Genomic DNA, 20,155 nt, shown 5'->3' with positions numbered 1-20,155 from the left:
TGTGGAATAAACAAGTTGTGTTTTTTATGTGTGTGGCATATTTTTTGTTTTCAAAAGATTGTTTAAAGGCAGAATGGCAGGGAAAGTGAGATGGAGAGCAAGGAAGCGCTCACGTGTGATTTTATCCATCAATTTGGTATTCTCGCTAACGGCTGGGAAGAGCATATCTGGCCTGGGCTCCTTCTGTGTCTCCTGTGTAGGTGGCAGAGGTGCAAGCACCTGACTGACCTCTTATTTGCTGAATCGAAGCCAAGAGCCAGGAAGTTGGATGAGAAGTGGAGCAGCTAGAACAGGAACTAGTGTCCATATGGGATCCCTGTGCATGTAAGTCAAGGATTTAACCACTAGGCTTCTGCGATGGGCCCCCTGGGTCCCAGTATTTGTATTCTTTAGGGACATTATTAATCTGGCTTTGATGACACACAATTTTTTCTCATCTTCACCTAAGAGAGTGATTTTTTTTTTTTTTGTGGAGTAATTTGTACCCCAAAGGCATGCACCAATACAAAAAATAGAAACAAGCAGCTTTGGATTTCTGATTAGCTTTAGCGCCATAGGCTTGTGCCATATAATTCTATTTCAGTGAATGGCAGAGTGCTTCTTCAGTATTTCCATAGGATTATAATGGAACTAAAAATTCCCTACCCTTTCCCCCCCCCATTGCCGTTGCAACCTTGGTAATGTGGTGGCACCGTATGTGTTGCTACCGTGTTTATGGTGATGTCGTGTCAACAGACTCTGCAGTTGTCTCCGAGACGAGCACGCACGCAGCAGTGTTCAGGGCGAGCTCTTCGTCGTGATATGCGATGGTATTACCAGCTTGTGTAATTTCTATGCTTTAGCATCATAATTTTAGATTGTGTACTTAGAGGAAAAAAAATGTAATGTAAAGCATCGTGCCATGTTTTACTAAAATGCTTCTGTTTACCCTGTGTATTAATTGTATCAGGATACCACTAAGATATTTACATAATTAATACACTGATTGATACCTTTTGAAAAACATGTCCTCATTTCTTAAACAACATATGTGTATAATTCAGTGTTAAAAATCTTTCTTAAAATTTATTTATATTTTTTACTTGAAAGAAAAACACAGTAAGACAGTGATAAAGAGATCGTTGATCTGCTTTACTCTGAATTCCTGCAGTATCTCGGGAGGGTCAGGCTGAAGCTAGGCGTGGGGGATCTCATTCTGGATTTCCTGTGGTGCCAGAACCAACTTCTTGAACCATTGCCTGCTTCCTCCCAGGGTCTGTGTTAACAGACAACTGGAAGTGGAAGTGGAGCCAGGGCTCTGACCGAGACAGTCTGGGTTGAAAGCATCCCTGCTGGTGTGTCAACAGGTGTACCAAGTGCCTGTCCTTTCTAGCAGTTCTTCCGTTCGATCCTTCAAAAAATTTGTGGTGTATCTGGAACCAGGATATTTTTCTGTTTCCTCCTTCAACACCTTTCATTTCATTCTGGCTTTTCTAACCTCTAGTGAATGAAGGTAGGAATACTCAGAGGTGCTTAGGGGGTAGGTAGGATTCTAGAAGAGCTGTCCTGAATGTCTTGCCCTGTAGGCAGCCCACAGAAAGGGAAAGAAGGCATAGTCCTCATGAAAGAGCTGTTTATAATAAATATTGTGTAACCTGTGCTTGATTCATCACAGACCTTATCCTCTCAACAGTCTCACGTGGTGCTGATGAGGAAAGTGAGTGTGGGGGAGATCAAATGATTTTCTCAAGATTAGCTCGTACACGTTGAGTCCAGAAATCAGATTTTGGCTTGCTCGGTTCTGAAGTCCTTTCCTTCCTAGATTGTCTCTTATTTGTCAGAGCTAAATGGTTTGTATGACTAAATAGTCGAAAGATCTGAGTCATGTTTACTTGTAAGTAGGAGTAACATTGTCTTGTCTTATTTAATCATCTTTACGTTTCATACTCTTGAGATTGTGGTGTTTGGCTTGGGTAGTTGGTTTGATTTGCATCATTCCTTTGCCCTTTTACCCTCTTCTTCTTCTTCTTCTTCTTCTTCTTTTTTTTTATTAATTGTATTGCATTATGTGACACAGTGTTATGGGCACTGGGATTCCCCCCACCCCTCCCCGAACCCTCTCCCCATGGTGGATTTCTCCACCTTGCTGCATTACCACAGTTCAAATTCAGTTGTGGTTCTTTCATTCGAAATTTTTACCAAGCATAAAGTCCAGTGTCTTATTATCCTAGTAGGTTCAACGATTTCTTGGTGAGACCATCTCTGGTCTGAAGGTAAGTCCAGCTAAGCTTCATCCCAAACGATTAAAGGCCCCAACATGCCCTCAACAGCCATTTACAACCTCATGGCATCAATTGACATGACATTGATTAATAGTATGTTGATGGGGAAGATGTGGTTTCTTAACTACATCCTCTGACTTCTTCATAGACATTTCAATTTTGGTTTGTATTCAAACTGTTTCCATACAGTTATCAGTTTAGGTACAATCCTTTTTTTTTTTTTTTTTTAATTTAGGATGGGTGTGCAGAGAAATCCCCAATACCCCAGTGAGGTGTTACTAATCTTTGTGTCCCACCTAGCCTTTTTGGGTTCATGCTGGCCGTCCCCTGTCTGATTCTAAGCTTTCCATGTTGTTGTCTGTCCATTCTAGATTTTTTGTTTGTATATATATATGTTTGTTTGTTTTGAGGAGTTACTGGAGTTTTCCTAATAGTCACAGTGAGGAAGGGTGGGGACCCAGAGCCAGAGCCAGGCTAGGACCAGAGAGAGCTCGCCTCCTTATTCCCAGAGGGAGTTTATTATTCTTCTGTTTCTGCAGATCGCTCAGGGCTCCTGGCCGTCGTTCCGATGGCGCTGGTTTCTGCACTGCAGAGTTTGGACTTCTTCCATCCCCTGTGGAGGCTCCAGATGGGGGTGGGTGACCTCAGAGTTCTCGGCCTCCGAAGGCACTTCTATTCCCTGTGGTTGGGATGTAGTCCTTGGTGTCCGTGTTGATGGTCCTTGGTGAGGATCTGGGAGTCTTCAGGGTTGGGATGTGAGCCTCCTCCTGACCCCCCACTCCACTCTGGGGTCTCCCCCCTGCCCCATACGCATGACCTCCTATTTAGAGGCTTTCAGGGTCGCTCCCGCTTCCCCCCTTATGCCTGTGTAGCTTTGCTATTGTCTGTTGTCTATGGGTTATCAGATTTGATCCTGATAGGCTATGCTTCACGTCTTCCACTCACTTGTTAGGGAGATGGAGGATTTCTCTGCATTCCCTCCCCATTATGGAGTAACATAAGGTATTAAGAGTGTTTTAGGTTTTACAGTTCTTTGATGTAGATCTTAAGCATTCTGACTCACATTAATTGTTGTATTATAGGTTACAATGCATTGTCTTATTGCATTGGATACGTGTTATCAGAGGTTGCAATAATGTTACAGTGTATTGGTATTATTTTCCAGATTAACAACTTTTTATCTCAGATTAAGGCAAACGTGATATTTAACCTTTTGGGATTGGTTCATTTCTCTTAGCATAATGGATTCCAATTGGGCCCATTTGGCCACAAAGAACTGTATTTCATTTTTTTTTTTTGATAGCTGAGTAGTATTCCATGTAGTATATGAACCATAGCTTTCCTATCCAGTCCTCTGTTGATGGGCATTTCGGTTGCTTCCAGGTTTTTGCAATTACTGATTGTGCTGCTATAAACATAGGGATGCATGTTGGTTTCTCAAAAAACAGGTGTTTTGGATAAATTCCTAGGAGCGCTATTGCTGGGTTGTATGGTATGCTGATTTTCAATTGATTTAGTATCCTCCATACTGATTTCCATAAAGGCTGTACAAGTTTGCAGTCTCACCGACAGTGGAGTAGGGTTCCCTTTTCCCCACATCCTCGCCAGCAAGTGTTGTTGGTGGTTTTTTGTATGTGTGCCATCCTTTCTGGTGTTAGGTGGTACCTCATTGTTGTCTTCATTTGGATTTCCCTTATTGCCAGGGAGCTTAAGTGTTTTTTCATGTTTGTTTGCCATTTGGGTTTGTTCTTTTGTGAAGCGTCTGCCCATTTCCTGTGCCCATTTCTTGAGTAGTGCTTTGGTTGTTCTGTAGATCTTTGTATATCCTGGAGATTAGCCCCCTATCACCTGTGTAGTGTGCAAAAATCTCCCATTCTGTGGGTTTCTTTTTTACTTTGTTGATTGTTTCCTTTGCTGTACAGAAGCTTCTTAGTTTGATGAGGTCCCATTTGTTTATTTTAGTCTTTAGTTGCTATTGCCTTTGGAGTCCTTTTTAGGAAGTCAGGACCTACACCTAAATCTTGTAGTGTCTTTCCTACATTTTCTTCCAAAAGTTTGAAGGTTTCTGGGTGTAGGTTTAAGTCTTTTATCCATTTAGATCTTAGTGTATGGTGAGAGGTATGGCTCTATCTTCTTGTTTCTACAGGCTATCATCCAGTTGTCCCAACAGCAGTTGTTAAAGAGACCTTCCCATTTGCTCGGGTTGTCGTCTGTCTTTTTGCCGAAGATTAATTGGCTGTATCTATGTGGGTTTCCTTCTGTTGTTTCTATTCTGTTCCATTGATCCTCTTCTCTGTCTTTGTGCCAGTACCAGGCTGTTTTGATAACCACTGCGCTGTAGTATGTCCAGACCTTTTACCCTCTTCTAATGACCATGTAAATTCCTTAGTTTGATAATTATTTCAATTTATTTTAAACCATATATTTATTTTGAAAAGAGTTATTTAATGAGAGGAAGAGATAAAAACACAGAGAGATATGTCTTCCCTTTGCTTGTCCACTCTGCTAATGGCCAGCACTGGGCTAGGCCAATGCCAGGAACCAGAAACTATAGTGGAAGGGGCCCAGACACTTGGGCCATCATATACTGCTTTTCCCAGGACATTGATTAAGAAGCTGGATTAGAAGTAGAGCATATGGAATATGAACTGTGTATGCATTTAGGATGCTGGTGTCATAGGCAATGATGTTACGTGCTGTGTCACAACAAGCCTCTTAACCGTTGGATGAGTGAGGGTGAACCCAGATATATAGCAAGGAGAAGACACAGGAAAAAAAAAGAGTGAAGGTGAACCTTGAAATTTGTTTGAAAAGCACAACTTGCTGAAACTGTATATACCTGAAGAAAATTGAGTGTAACTGTTGTTACTCAGTTCCGTTCTCTCTGAGGTAGGAAAACGGAAATGAATTGTTTCCTCCTTTAAGCAGTTCTAACTTGGTGTCTGTGATCATGCTTATTCTAATGTTGTGAATTGTTTCATTAACATTTTTTAGGGATAGAAGGGAGAGAAATTAATATTTTTATTGGATACCTGTCTTTTTTTTTTTCAACGTTTACTTATTTTTATTGGAAAGTCAGATGTACAGAGAGCAAGATCTCCTGTCTGCTGATTCACTCCCCAATGGCCTCAATGGCTGGAGCTCAGCTGATCCGAAGCCAGGAGCCTGGAGTGTCTTTTGCATCTCTCATGCGGTTGCAGGGTCCCAAGGCTTTGGACCATCCTTGACTGCTTTCCCAGGTCAAAAGTAGGGAGCAGGATGGGAAGTGGGGCTGCAAAGATACAAACTAGCACCCAGCACATGCAAGGTGAGGTCTTTAGCCACTAGGCTACCATGTCTGGCCCCAGCATTACATTTTTAAAAGAGATGCTTATTTCTATTTGAAAGATTTAAAAAGAGGAGAGACAGGTGTTCCACTCACTGATTTACTACCCAAACAGCTGCAGAAGGCTAGAGCAGAGCTAATCTTTTTCCTTCCTGTCTCCCACACGGGTGCAGAGGTCCCAGGAATTGGGCCATCCTCCACTGCTTTTCCCAGGTCATAAGCAGAGAGGAAGATAAGAAATGGAGCAGCTTGTACATGATTTGGTGCTCATATGGGTTGCTGGTGCTGTAAGTGGAAGAGTTGCCTGTTATGCCATCATACTGGCCCAATTAATAACATCTTTTACATTTGACAGACAGTATACTAAGATTGTACTTGCCTTGCTTTGGAATGAGTATTCAGTCTCTTAGCTAACAAGATGTTTTGATTTTAAACACTGAGCTGTTTCAAAATTGAATCGTTTTTAAAAAAATTCTTGTGGTATCAAACACTTATTGAAATTTATGACAGTGTTAAGGGCATTGTTACTACAGTTTTTAAAAATTGAAAATGCTCATTTATTTGAGAGGAAGAGAGATGGATCAAGAGACAGGAAGCTCACATCTGCTCATTCACTTTCTAGTGCCCACAGAGGTTTGTGGCTGATCTGGGAACTCAGTCCGTGTTCCAGAATGGGTAGTAGAAATCTTACTACTACAGTCCTCGTCGTTGGTTCCTAGGGTCAGCAATTAGCAGGGAGCTGGAAGTTGGAGCTTGAGCTGATAGTTGAACCATCACACTCTGACATGCGATTAAGCACCCTAGTCAGTGTCTCTACTGCTAGATCCAATGCCTGTCCTTATTTTGATACACATTTTTAAGTGCTGTAGAGATTTAGCAATGCATTGCATATAAGATAATACCCAGTGTCTTCTAAAATTTGATTCTCTGGCTTTCTGGTTGGAGAGTAGCTGCCTGCCCTGGTGTCAGCAATGGAGTGTAGAGGGAAGTGTTATAGACACCATATTGATTTCCTGGAATGATGATGTGATTCTTGCTACTTCAGCATCTGTGGTTTTCCTTCTACCTCAGTGGCCACTTCTGGACAGGATGCCTTGCTGATTTCCTTCCACTGTCACGCCTTTTTGCCTTTTATTTGTCTTTGGGTATTAAATACTGTGTTTATGTTCATGGCTTTCAGATTTGTACTGATTTAGCCAGAACTGTGGATTTTTAGACTAAATTGCATATTCATGTTTTTGCAATCTAATTTGTGTAATTACATATTTCTACAGATTTCTAATAGTCTTTCCAAAATTTATTTGTAAAAAAACTTACAGTGCTTCAACCTGTTTGTTCCCACACTTGGCACATAGTATCATTGTCTACCAACCTGCTCACGAAAGTGTTCCTTTATATATGTATATAATTTTTATTTTGTATGATTGTATATATTTATGAAATGCAGTGAATTTTGATATATGATATGTAATGGCCAGGTCACAATAATTGGTATATATATCATCTCAATTTTTTAAAGAGTGCCAGAGTGAGTTGCCATCTGCTGGCTGATTCATTCTCCAGATGGCTGTGATAGCTAGGTGTGGGCCAGGCCAAAACCAGGAGCCAGGAGCTTTCCCCAGGCCTCTCAGAGTGGGAGGAGCTCACATGAGTCACTATCTTCCCAGCAGCATTAGCAGGAAGCTGGAGTGGAGGTGGAGCAGCCAGGACTTGAACTGGTGCTCCAATGTGGGAATTCAACACTGGCCCCTCAACAGTGATCAATTGTTTTCATTGAAAGTAGTCAAAATCTTCTCTACTAGCGACTTGAAATATACAATATACAAGTTGTCAGCTGTAGTTATTGTAGTATGCTATAGAATGTTAAATGTCTGTTGTGTTCTACCCTTGTTCTCGATTATTCCTTTCCTTCATGCCTCTTCCCTTATTTAGTTGCCCACTATGATTTTTAAAAGAAGATTTATTTATTTTTTATTGGAAAGTCAGATTTTCAGAGAGAAGGAGAGACAGAATTTCCATCTACTGGTTCATTCTCCAGGTGGCCACAATGGAGCTGAGCAAATCTTAAGCAAGGAGCCTGAAGCCAGGAGCCAGGAGCTTCTGCCAGATCTCCCTCACAGATGCAGAGTCCCAGGCTTTTGGGCTGTCCTTCACTGCCCTCCTAGGCCACGTGCAGGGAGCTGGATGGGAAGTGGAGCAGCCAGGATTAGAACGGTGTCCAAAAGGGATCCTGGTGCATGCAAAGCCCTAGCCCCTAGGTACTGCAATGGGCCCCCAACTCTTGTTTTTTAAAACCATATTTTTACTAAACTTGGCTCCGTGTCTTCATTTTTTGGTTAATCTCAGATTTTTGCCTGTGAGCATCACATTTTGCTTATACAATGGCTGTCATCACTGAACTAGTCCTTTTGTTTTCTAACATTTTCTAATTTATTCTTCATAAAATAGAATTATCCTTAAAGGTACTATTAGTATCATGTGTTCTCTTTATTTCAACCTTCCATCTTTGTCTGCCAATCTTAGAATGTTTACTGCTTAACACATCCTATAAACCTCCAAATGATGTCACACTTCCAACCTCAGTGATTGCTGTTGTCTGCATAGTTCCCTTCCCTCTGGCCTGTCTTGGGCTCCTTGAACGCATTACCCTCTTGCACTTCTCAACCCTGGCTCCCACCGCCAACATACCTTTGCACTTGATGATTCTTCCCTGTAGTGTTTTATGTCTGCTTAGAGTTAGTTTATTTGTACCATTTAGATCTAAATGTAGATATTACCTTTTTACCTATTTTCTTTTAAATTTGTTTCATTTGCCAGTTTACTCCCCATGTGACTGCAACAGCTGTAGCTGAGCTGATTCTAACCAGGAGCCAGGAGCTTCTTCTGGGTCTCCCCTGTGGGTACAAGGCCCTTAGGCTTTCGCCCATCTTCCACTGCATTCCCAGGCCAGAGGCGGGGAGGTGGTTGGGAAGTAGAGTAGCTGGGCCATGAACCAGTTCCCATACTGGATAACAGCGCTTATAGGTAGAGGATTAGTCAATTAAGCTGTGGAACTGGGTCTTCACTTTTACCTTATTTAGAACACATCATTTCAAACATTTTCTTCATAACATTTTCACTGTTTTTTATGGTTTGTTTATTGAGTTGTGGTCCTGTTTAAACCTAGAAGTATGTTACAAGCATCGCAATTTTTTCTATCTAATATAATTTCACCATAATCAAAGTATTTATTGAGAATGGATGAATGAAAATGATTTTGTCTGCTTTCAAGCAGTTTTTTTTTTTAGTATTTGTGCTTCCTTGGCCATGATTGTCTTATATTGCTTCTATTTTATGAACCAAAAGGAGGAGATTAACAGGGATTTGAATATGAAATACCAGGTACGTAGTATTTCACGTATTGTTAGTATTAATTCTCAGTAATTCACAGGTGTTTTGCTCTTGCTGTTTTGTAAAGGAGGAACCTGATGCTTAGAGGTCAGGAATGACTACATAATTTAATAAAAACTAAAGCTAGAAATGGAACCCAAGACTAACCTGACTCCAAAATCATTGGGGCATGGAGGGAATTCCTTTGGAGAAGCTGCTGCTAGCTAGAAAAGCCGGAACTTGGTCATTTCAATAAAAGGGGAGATGAATCTTACATCTTCATTCTGTTCTCTGCTGCTTTTTTAATCCTGTAAGCATGTGCTTAAATTCCCCGTTTACACCTCCTTTAGATAAAATGAATTAATCATACTCTTTCCTTTGAAATTCATGTAACTTTTCTAAAACCTTATTAAGATAGGATTTATGAAAATTAAGTGACATGTATGGAGCAGCAAGAGGTTTATCTTGCCTGCTCACCCATCCCGGATTCCCCCACCCTCACCAGGGTTTTTCCTTTTTTTTTTTTTTCTTTTTCCAGTTGCCTCCCTGTAACATTGGATGTGGGAAACTGGGTAGCTGATAGTAAGATCAGTGTGAAAGGGGGCAGGGAAGGTGAGCAAAAGGCAAAACAAGGAGCAGCCATTTCGTGATTTAGATCCTTGCATGCTTTATCTGAATGCTTGGATTTGATGCCCAGTTCAGACTTCTGACTTCATTTCCTGCTGATGCAGGTCCTTGGAGGCAGCAGAGATGACTTGGCCAATTGGATTTGTATTTTTAGAGTGATTTTTGTTTACTTGAAAGAATCAGAGATGGGGAGACAGAGATCTCCATCTGGGTGTTCACTGCCCAAATGACTACAGTAGCTGGGACTGGGCCAACGCAAAGCCAAGAGTCAGGAGTTAGGAGCTTCGTCCAGGCCTGCTGTGGGGTGCAAGAGCTCAGTACTTGTGCCTTACTCCGTGGCTTGCTCACGCACATTAAATGGGAACTAAACTGGAACCAGCACATATGTGGAATGCTGTTGTGGCAAATAGTGGTTTAAGTTGCTAAGCCACATCGCTGGCCCCAGTAATTGGGTTTCTTTGCCGACATAGTAGACCTGGGTTGTATTCTTGGCTTGTAGTCTTGACTCTGCCCTGGCCATTGTGGATGTTTGAAGAGTAAGCCAATAGGCAGGAATGCTTTAGTGTCCTGTGCAAATGCAAGTTCAAATGAACAAAAAAGAAAGCAACACAGGGCCAGAATCTAACTGGCCATAAGGACTTGGGCACGCTAGACTGCTGCATATTAGTCTGTTGCTATAGGAAGTGAACACATCAAAATGATGGCTGTGATAAAAACACTAAGGCACATTAGTAGGGTCTTGCACCATGGAGTGATTGGTGCCTTTTTTGGTAAATGCCGATTTTTACAAATCCATCTAAGTATTTTCCTGTTAGGACAGTAAATTTGTTAGAATGAAAAACATAGTATGGGCTAATTGAGTACTCATAGTAATTTTCAGTGTTAGAGAAGGTAGTTTCAAAAGAATTGAATTGGAATTTGTTTGTTATTGTTTCTTTAAGTCTGAATTAGTGTGTTGACTTTTTTCTCCTGATACCTTTTCTTCCTTCCATCCTTTCTTTCCATTGAAAAATTATTACTATGGGATAAAATCACTGCAGTACTTACTGTCATTACTGAATTAATCTTTTGATGTGATCATTTGTAAATCAAGTTGCTTTAATTATAAAAAAAACCTACTATGAACTTAAGCCATGCACACACACTGCCTGTTTTAAATAATACCACAGTTCAGTAATGAGTACAAGCATCTCTAGCATCAGACTGTTAACATAGCATGACCCTCTGTGTGTATAGTAGGTGAATTTAATTAGTGTTTCAAAACAAAAAAGTTATGGCATTTGGTGTGCTATATAACCATGCCATTTGTAATGTGAAGTTGATGGTTTTGTATGAAAATTTTTTTCAGTAGACAGTGTCATGTTTGGCAGCCTGTGGATGGCTGACTGGGTGCCCAATTTTGTAAATAGTTTTATTGGACCATGGGCAACTCTGTGCTTATGTATCTTTTGTAAAACTTTTCTTTTTTAGAAGACCCTGAATCTTTTTTTTTTTTTTTAATTTATTTTATTTGAAAGGCAAAGAGAGAGAAGTGCCTAAAACAGCTTGGGGCTGGGAGTAGTAACTCAGTCTCGGTCTTCTCAGTGGTAGGGAACCAAATACTGAAACCATCACCTGTTGGCTTTGGGTCATCCTTGACTGCTTCCCCAGGCCACAAGCAGGGAGCTGAACAGGAAGTGAGGCTGCTAGAATTAGAACTGGCATCCATATGGGATCATGGCGCTTTGAAGGCGAGGACTTTAGCTGTTACTCTGTTGCACCAGGCCCCAGATTTGATTTTTAAGAATTTTTATTTTCCATTGTTCCTGTTGACCTGTTTTTGTAAGATTTGTTTGTTTTTATTTGAAAGGTAGATTTATAGAGTAAAGGAGAGAGAGAGCGAGAGAAATAGGGAGGGAGGGAGACAGATTGAGGGAGAGAGATACCTTTCATATGTTGGTTCATTCCTCAAATGACTGCAGTGGGTAACTAGCCAATCTAAACCAGGAGCCAGGAACTTCCTCTTGGTCTCCTATGTTAGTACAGGGTCCCAAAAACTTGGACCATCCTCTGCTGCTCTTCCCAAGTCATAAGCAAAGAGCTGGATCAGAATGGAGCAAACCAGGACACACATAGCTCCCATATTGAATACTGTAGGTTGGGGATTAGTTTTCTATGCCACTGCTTTGGTCCTGATATAATTTTCTGATTTTTTTTCATCCTCTGAATTCCTTTGGAAACCTTGTGTTTTTCAGGTCTTATAATTTGTTTCTTTTCTTTCTTTCTTTTTTTTTTTTTTTAAATAGTTTGTGTTTATGTGCTGAGGATTTCTGTTCATCTCAAAATATTTACCTTTCATGAGGCATAGTTACCATAGCAGGTTTATGGTCTGAGTCACTTCAGGATTGGCATTTATTGTATTTTTTTTTTTTCTCCTTAAGAATTGGTCATGTGTCCAATGCAGCAGTATAGTGGTTAAAGTCCTTGCCTTGCATGCACCGGGATCTCATATGGGTGCCAGTTCATGTCCTGGCTGCTCTACTTCCCATCCAGCTTCCTGTTTGTGGTGTAGGAGGGCAGTGGAGGATAGCCCAAAGCCTCGGGACCCTGCAGCACCCATGTAGGAGACCCGGTGGAAGTTCCTGGCTCCTAGCTTCAGGTTGGCTTAAGTCTGGTTGTTGCGGCTACTTGGTGAGTAAACCAGTGGATGGTAGATCTCTCTGTCTCTCCTCCTCCTCTCTATATCTGCCAATAAAAATAAATAAATATTTTTTAAAAATTGGTCACATTCTTCTATTTTTTCATATACTGAATAATTTTGGACTGTGTCCTAGACATTGTAAATATTCTGCTTCATAGATTCTGTGCCTTTTAGAGAATGTTTTTTAAAGCCGACTGTTACTTGTCTATGAACTAGAAGTTCTTGATAACTGGTTATGTTTGTCTAGTTTTTTATGCCAAGTAGTTTTGAATGGTTCACTCCCTGAATGAGCATAATACCCAGTAGTAGTTCAAGCTGAAACCAAGAGCCACGTGTTCTATCTAGAATTTTTCATGTGGGTGATATGGGCCTAAGTAGTTGCACAGACTTACCTGCTTTTTCATGCATAGGAGTTGAATCAGATGTGGGGCAGCTGGGTTTAAGTCATTGCTTCAGTCAGAAAGCATGGTGATACAGAATGTGACTGAGGGTTGACGCTGTAGCACACAAACTCGAGCCACAGGGAAAATCACAGTGTGTGCTCTGACCTTTGGACTGGATCATCTCATGTAGTGGGACTATGCCTTCTCATTTGCTGATGTCTGTGGAGGGGACAGCATGCCCAGTTGCACATGGAGGGCATGACAGCCAGCTCATCTAGGCCAGCAGAGTGTGTCTAGTGCCTGGTCAGAGGATGGAAAGCAGAACAGGTTGGACAGTTCTGGCTGAGCTTTGAAGCATGTTCCTGGGTCTGTGGCTGACCTAAGGTGGACTTAGTCCACCAGTAGATCTTGGAAAGATTTTCTCAACCCTAGAGCAGTGAAACGAGCAACTTCTCAGAACTATCAAAACCACTCAAGTTGAACACCCTTTGAACACTCTTCCCTATGTCAGGGTATCTAAGGTGTCATCCAGTGACCGCCCGCCATCCCCAGGTACTGATACAGCTTGACAGAGGAGAGCAGCTCCCTCTTCCTTCTCCTTTGTGGACATACAGGAGAAAAAAAATTGAAGCTTTTGTTCCATCCACCTTCCTCCATACTTGATCCTCCCTGTCTTTATCAGAGGTCCGTAAGGGTGTGCATCCCTCTCAACTATGTTGACAATGTTGAAGTAAAAAATTAAAAACCCAAAAACTAGGTATAGCACGCCAACACCACTATATTATAGATTCTGACTCTGAATATAGTCCTACGTGGTTTAAATTTTTAAAATTTAATTAGTTTACTTGAAAGAATGAATAATCTTAAGAGAACAATAAACTTGATTAGATTCAAAGCTAACTTTTATGTCTGCTTCTATGTAAGATGATTCTGATCTTATTTCATTTTAAAAGCTTTTGCTGTGTTGCTTTGCCTCTGTCCATTTTGTGAACAGTTTGAGGATGAACCTGGGACTTGTATGAATTTACTTTTTAGTTTTCTTCTTTTGGAGTTCTCCCAATGCTGTTTGATTAGCACCGGCCCCCCTTTTTTTTCTATGTTATGCCAAACAGAAGGGATTTCTGTGGGAATTAAAGTTGCGTGTATTGCTACTCTTTTACATAGTTGCGAAACCAGAGCCAATCTTCAAGGCAAAGCATGTAGAGAAGAGCCATAAATTTAAAAAAAAAAAAAAAGCACAGAAAAAAATGAGATAGACTCTGCTTTTTTGACATTCACCAATTTACTTTTTTTTTTTAAAGATTTATTTTTATTACTGTTTTTTATTGGAAAGGCGGATATGCAGAAAGGAGAGACAGAGAGGAAGATCTTCCATCCGATGATTCACTGCCCAAGTGAGTGCAATGGCCGATGCTATGCCAATCCGAAGCCAGGGTCTCCCACACGTGGGTGCAGGGTCCCAAAGCAGGGAGCTGGAAGGGAAGTGGGGCCGCCGGGATTAGAACCGGCACCCATATGGGATCCCGGGTGTGCAAGGCGAGGACCTTCACCACTGCACCACCGTGCCGGGCCCACCAATTTACTTCTTTTTGCTATTCACCTGTATATTTTTTGAGCCCCCAGTTATGTTGCCTTTGTTTTTTTTTTTCCCTTGGAAAGGCATATTTACAGAGAGGAAAGAAAGATCTCTCATTCACTGGTTCACTCCCTAAAAGGCTGCAATGGCTGAAGCTGAGCTGATTCTAACCAGGAGCCAGGAGCCTTTTCCAGGACTCCCATGTGCATGCAGGGATGCAGGCCATCCTCTACTGCTTTTTCAGGCCGGCCACAAGCAGGAAGCTGTATGGGAGGGAGGTGGAGCATCAGCGTCCCTATGCAATGTCAGCTCTTGCGGGGGGAGGATTAGTTAATTGAGCCAGCATGTTGGCCTTCTGTTGCCTTTTTTGTCTGGAGTTCATAGTTGTAATGAGAGAGACGATGAAAGAATGAGAGGGAGGGAGGAGAGGATTTTCATAGGCTTATTCCTTATTTCCTGCGTGATGTGTCTTATATTAAAACCATTTTCCTTTTGGTGCTTTCTTCTTCCAGCAATTTAAGGTACATAAACAAGTAGCATCTTCCAGGTGAATTCTTAGATTGAAAACTCATTTACCCTGTTAGTTGCACTTAGTTTACATATATCCTAAATCATCTTAGGTTTTTCATTTCTGTTCATGTTATAATTTATGACTAAAGTTTTAAATTTATAAATTGTAAGTTTAGTAGATGGCCAGTTTCTGAGATATAGTAATTTTTTTATCCGATTATTATGTGAATTTTGGAATATGCCTCATGATAGCTCCCTGTATGCACAGACAGCATGATTTTATTTCAGCAAAATGTGAAAACATTGAGGACCCCTTTTTGAGCAGTGTAGTGAATGATTCAGTGTAGGTAAACCTGTGACTGTTTGATCAGTTAGTTAAATTGGTTTTGATCACAACGATATGAATTGGAAGAGTGCATACTGGTGTATCAATGGTTTTTCTTTAGTCATAACTTAGTACTTTTTCCTTGGTGATTTAAATTAAGATTTTCAACCTTACAAATACTACTGGGAAACTAAGACAGTAAATATTAAGTGAATGATTAAACTTCAAGATGGAATGTATCATTGTTAGTGTGATAAAGTTAAGTAGATACAAATGTGAGGTGTTTGTTTATATGCACATGATTGATGACTCATGTACAGAATGGATAAAATATGAATTAGTAAATTTAGATGAGAGAAAATACATGTAGGATAGTTTATTATAAAGAACTCTACTTAGCAAGCCAAGTCGTCAGGTTAAAAAAAAAGTATAGTTATAATACTAAATTGTGTCTTCCACTTTACTCTAACATGACCATAGCATGCATTTAAAAAAAAAAATCTATTTGAAAGGCAAAGTTAGAGAGAGAGAGAGGGAGGGAGAAATAGATCTTCCATCCACTGATTCACTTCCCAAGCAGCTGCAAGGGCAGGGCTGGGTCAGGCTGAAAACAGGAGCTTCATCCCGGTCCCCATTTGCGTAGCAGGAATCCTAGTACTGGCGTCATCATCTGCAGCATCCCAGGCTATGTATGAGCAAGATGTTGAAGGTAGAGCTGAGCTGAATCTTGAACCTAGCCAGATTCTCCATTTAAGAATGTGTGTGATCCAAAGGACACCTTAACTGTTGGGCCAAACATGCTCTCTTACTGTTATTAAAATACCTATACAGACAGTGTGTTTTTGGGCAGACTTAATATATAACTAACTATAAATCAGTTTGCTGCTGTGTTTTGAATTGTGTTCTAGTTAGTAGAAAATGAGAACTAAATGTTTTCTTGGTGAAACACTTTGAGGCTGATGTTTCTGGGTTTGCCAAAAATCTGACATGACGGGGTTGGTGCTACTGCATAGCAAGTAAAGCACCATTTGCAGTGCCAGCATCCCATACAGATGCCAGTTTGAGTCCTGGCTGCTACACTTTCAGTCCAGCTCTCTGCTTATGGCCTGGGAAAGCATTGTAGGCTCGCCCAAGTACTTGGGTCCATGTCCCCACATGAGGAACACACAAGACGTTCTGGGTTCCTGACTTTGGCCTGGCCCAGCCCCAGATGTTGCGGCCATTTGGGGAATGAACCATTGGATGGAAGGTGTGTGTGTGTGTGTGTGTGTGTGTGTGTGTGTGTGTGTGTGTGTGTGTGTGTGTGTGTGTGTGTCTCCCTTTTCTGTAATTATGGCTTTCAGATTTTTTTTTTATAAATTAAAAAAAAATTTATTGGATCAGATTTACAGAAAAAGAGAAACAGAGAAGAAAGGTCTTCTGTCTGCTGGTTCACTCCCCAAGTGGCCACAAAGGCCAGAGCTGAGCTGATCCAAAACCAGGAGCCAGGAGCTTCTTCTGGATCTCCTATGTGGGTTGTCCTTGACTGCTTTCCCAGGCCACAAGCAGGGAGCTGGATGGAAAGTGGAGCAGTTGGGATACAAACCAGCACCCATATGGGATCCTTGCAGATGCAAGTTGAAGACTTTAACCACTAAGCTATCATGCCAGGCCCTAAATGTTTTTATTTCTAAATTAATATAATAGGATCTAGTAATTAATACGGAAATGGGAATTTCTAGAGAATGGGAAAGCAGGTAAAACTGAAAGTATGAAATCTAAAGAGTTTGGAAAGTTCCTTCATATTATAAACTTAAATTATTTCGGGAAAGATGTGCAGAGATTTGGATGTTCATGTCTTTTGCAATTGAGATATTAATGTATTTAATAGGCTGTTACTTAATCCTGCTGAGGATGTAAAGTTACCATTGTATTAACAGTGCGAGAAAACTCAGTTCCATTGTGGGATTTGAATTTGATTAAATACCTCAACTATCTATCTATCTGTTTATTGCAAAGATTTTATTACTTTTTCTTGGAAAGGTAAATTTTACAGAGAGAAGGAAAGTTAGAAAAATCTTGATCTGCTGATTCACTGGCCAAGGGGCTGCAATAGCCGAAGCTGAGCCGATCCGAAGGCAGGAGCCATGAGCTTCTTTCAGGTCTCCCACATGAGTGCAGGATCCCAGGGCTTTGAGCCATCCTCTCCTGCTTTCCCAGACCATAAGCAGGATTAGGGGATGGGGAGTGGAGTGGCCAGGACAGAAATTGGTGCCCATATGGGATCTCAGTGCCTGCAAGGTGAGGATTTAGCCACTAGGCTGTCTTGTTGGGCCCCACAACTATTTAATAAAAGAAAGATTTGAAATTGACTGATTTCATCTTCTTGCAATTGTTAACACCCCAACAATTTATTGAAACAAAATTTATTTGAAAGGTTTAGTGATGTGGACAGGGTGGGTTCAGAGAAAGAGATTTTTCTGCTGCTGGTTCACTTCCAAATGCACACAAGCAGCTGGGGCTCCCATCCAAGTGTTAGGGACCCAAGTACTTGAGCCCTATTCCTGTCTATCATCAGCCACCCAGGCGCTTCCACTATGGAATGTGTGCATTCCGAGGTGTGGCTCAACCCACTTTTCTGCAACCTGTGCCCCTGATTATAATAATTTTGCCAGTGAGTAAAATGAAGAGTCCTCATAGTCCCTTTGGAAAGTTAATTGCAGTGGCTCAGCTTGTTAGGAATAGTACTGGAAGCTCACTTGCGAGTTTAATCTCATTGTGAGAGTGCTGTGGGAAAAGCAGCAGCATTGTCACATTGGAAGAATAAATGTATTTTTGCAACAGTCACGTGGCTACAAGGCAGAACTGAAATGCAAAAAAAGGTCTAGCTTCAATTAAGGTTTAATCTTAGTTCTGGAAGAATTGACAAACTGCTGGTGTTAAGGATTTTTGTCTGAAAACCTGGCAGGTTTTTGTATTTGTGTTTGAAACCTGCCTGTGTGTAGTTTAGATGAGACAACTCCTTGATGAAAGGTTTTGCTGTTATCTTTTCTCAGTGCAGTTTTTAAAATGAGCTCCTTAGAGGGGATGGTGGTGATACTGAGCTTGCTAATTTGAAAGACTTAGCCACAGAATGGGTCATTGTTACCAATTTTAATGACTGAGGAAGGGATTTTGTTTCATTTGCCTTTTTCACATCAGTAATTTATGGCTACTTAGATATAAATAAGTTCTAATCATTCTTTCATACTTTGGCAACTTATGGTCACTCTTCGAAACATATGATGTGCAGTTCTTGCTTTGTATTCCATCAGTGTCCTTGAATTAGAAGGGACATGATTTGAGAAGTATTAAACATCTTTTATATTAAAGGAAGGATTCTCTCATTTTGGGTTTTCTATGTTTATGGTCATTTGTCAAAAGTGCATTTGAATCATATGAGCTGCTTATTATCCATTATACACAAATACAGCTTATGTGGGATCTTTGTTGTAGTGCAGCACCCGGGTTAAGCTGCTGCTTATGACGATGGCATTCCATATTGGAGAGCTGGTTTGTGTCTGGCTGTTCTGCTTTGGATCTAGCTCCCTGCTCATGTGCCTGGGAAAGTAGCAGAAGATGATCTAAGTGCTTGGACCCCTGCTGCCCACATGGGAACCAGGATGGAGCTCCAGGTTTCAGCCTGGCCAGTCCTGATCTTTATGGCTGTTTGGGAGAATGAAGCAGTGGATGCAGGAACTCTCTCTCTCTTTCTCTGTCCCTCTGCCTTTCAAATAAATACATGACTCCTCTAAAGAAAAGTATAGTTATGCAGAAATGATTGCTATTCAACTGCTGGTGTCAAGCTTTTTATTTTAATACTTTAAAAATGTTTCATTTTGAAGCCCAGAGTTACAGAGAGGAGAAACAGAAGTATTCCATCTTCTGATTTCATTCCCTAAATGACTGCAGTGGTTGGAGCTGAGCAGTTACAAAGCCAGGAACCAGGAGCTTCTTCTGGGTCTCTCTTTGGGTACAGGGGCCCATGGACTTGAACCATCCTCCCTTGCTTTTCCAGACCATAAGCAGAGAGCTGAATCAGAAGTGGAACAGCGGCGGCATGAACTGGTGCCCATGTGAGATGTTGGCACCTGCAAGCAGAGGTTTAAGTGGACTGTACCATGGCACCAACCCCTGGTGCTTCTGGTTGTGGATATTAGGTCATGAGTACACGAGTGCTTTGAGTTTCTAAATAACCACTATCAGATAGAAGAATTTATATCTTTTAGTTTCAAAGCTGAGTAGAAGGAAAATTTTGTCACTTAAGACAGTGTCCTGCTGATAATGCTGAAATATTTTAAATTAAGTTACGCTGGGTAGCCTCTGTAAAAATGAGGTGCTGGTGGATAAATATAGGGAAGTAGTAGCTAAAATAAACAAGGAAACAATTATATTTGCTACTCCTGTGTTGATAGTGGACAGCCTAGGCCTTTGTCAGCAATTTCCTCTGGGTGGTTTAGGTTTGTCTTCTGAGTATACTGCTTAGACTTTGAGATTCCATGAAATACTTTTCATCACCCTGCTTCTACCTCTCCCCTGCAATGGGAATCACTTTTAGAGAGGTTGATTTAATGATATTAAAATATGAAAAACTTCTGTTTTCCTTTTTTTTTTTTTTTTTTTTTGGGCAAAGTGTACAATACACTTGCTGCAAGTGTTTGGATCATTGACAGTGTTTTATGGGGTCAGTTTTCTGTTACTGCTATAACAATCCATTTTTGGGTCATCCTTAACTCAATCTTGCAGAATTCCCAGAGGTCCTGTGCAGCAGCCCCTCGAGGATCGAATCTTCACTCCCACAGTCTCAGCAGTCTACAGCACGGTGAGTGTCTTAAGGATACTTGTCATATTGTGTTTCTGCATTTCCATTTAAACCCTTAGTATTATACACAGTGTTTACATAAGTCACATTAGGTTTTTTGTTAAAAAAATTCAGTAGATCAGAAATAGAATTAGGTGTATATATTATAATAGACATTTTTTCCTATTGATCTAAGAAGTGAAGGGGAAACAAACATTGTGTTCAGATGTTATTGTTTGCAACTGTTGCCTTTTCGTTCTCCCAACAAATTGAAGGAGCA

General features: G+C 40.9%; 1 protein-coding gene across 2 annotated transcripts in view; it reads left to right on the top strand.

Moving 5' to 3' along the window:
* EIF4G3 (eukaryotic translation initiation factor 4 gamma 3) overlaps positions 1-20,155 on the top strand; it is a 336,540-nt gene that overhangs the window by 71,091 nt on the left and 245,294 nt on the right. For both annotated transcript variants that reach the window (XM_040988037.1, XM_040988036.1), the window contains exon 3: positions 19,821-19,896. The gene's annotated coding sequence lies outside the window, so the exon portion shown is untranslated. The remainder of the gene's footprint in view (positions 1-19,820; positions 19,897-20,155) is intronic.

This window comes from Ochotona curzoniae, unplaced genomic scaffold (assembly GCF_017591425.1).
Source record: "Ochotona curzoniae isolate NIBS_2020 unplaced genomic scaffold, NIBS_Ocur_1.0 contig_4792, whole genome shotgun sequence".
NCBI classification, from domain to species: Eukaryota; Metazoa; Chordata; class Mammalia; order Lagomorpha; family Ochotonidae; genus Ochotona; species Ochotona curzoniae.
Note: the sequence above shows the minus strand (reverse complement) of the source record. Positions and strands in the feature narration are given on the sequence as shown.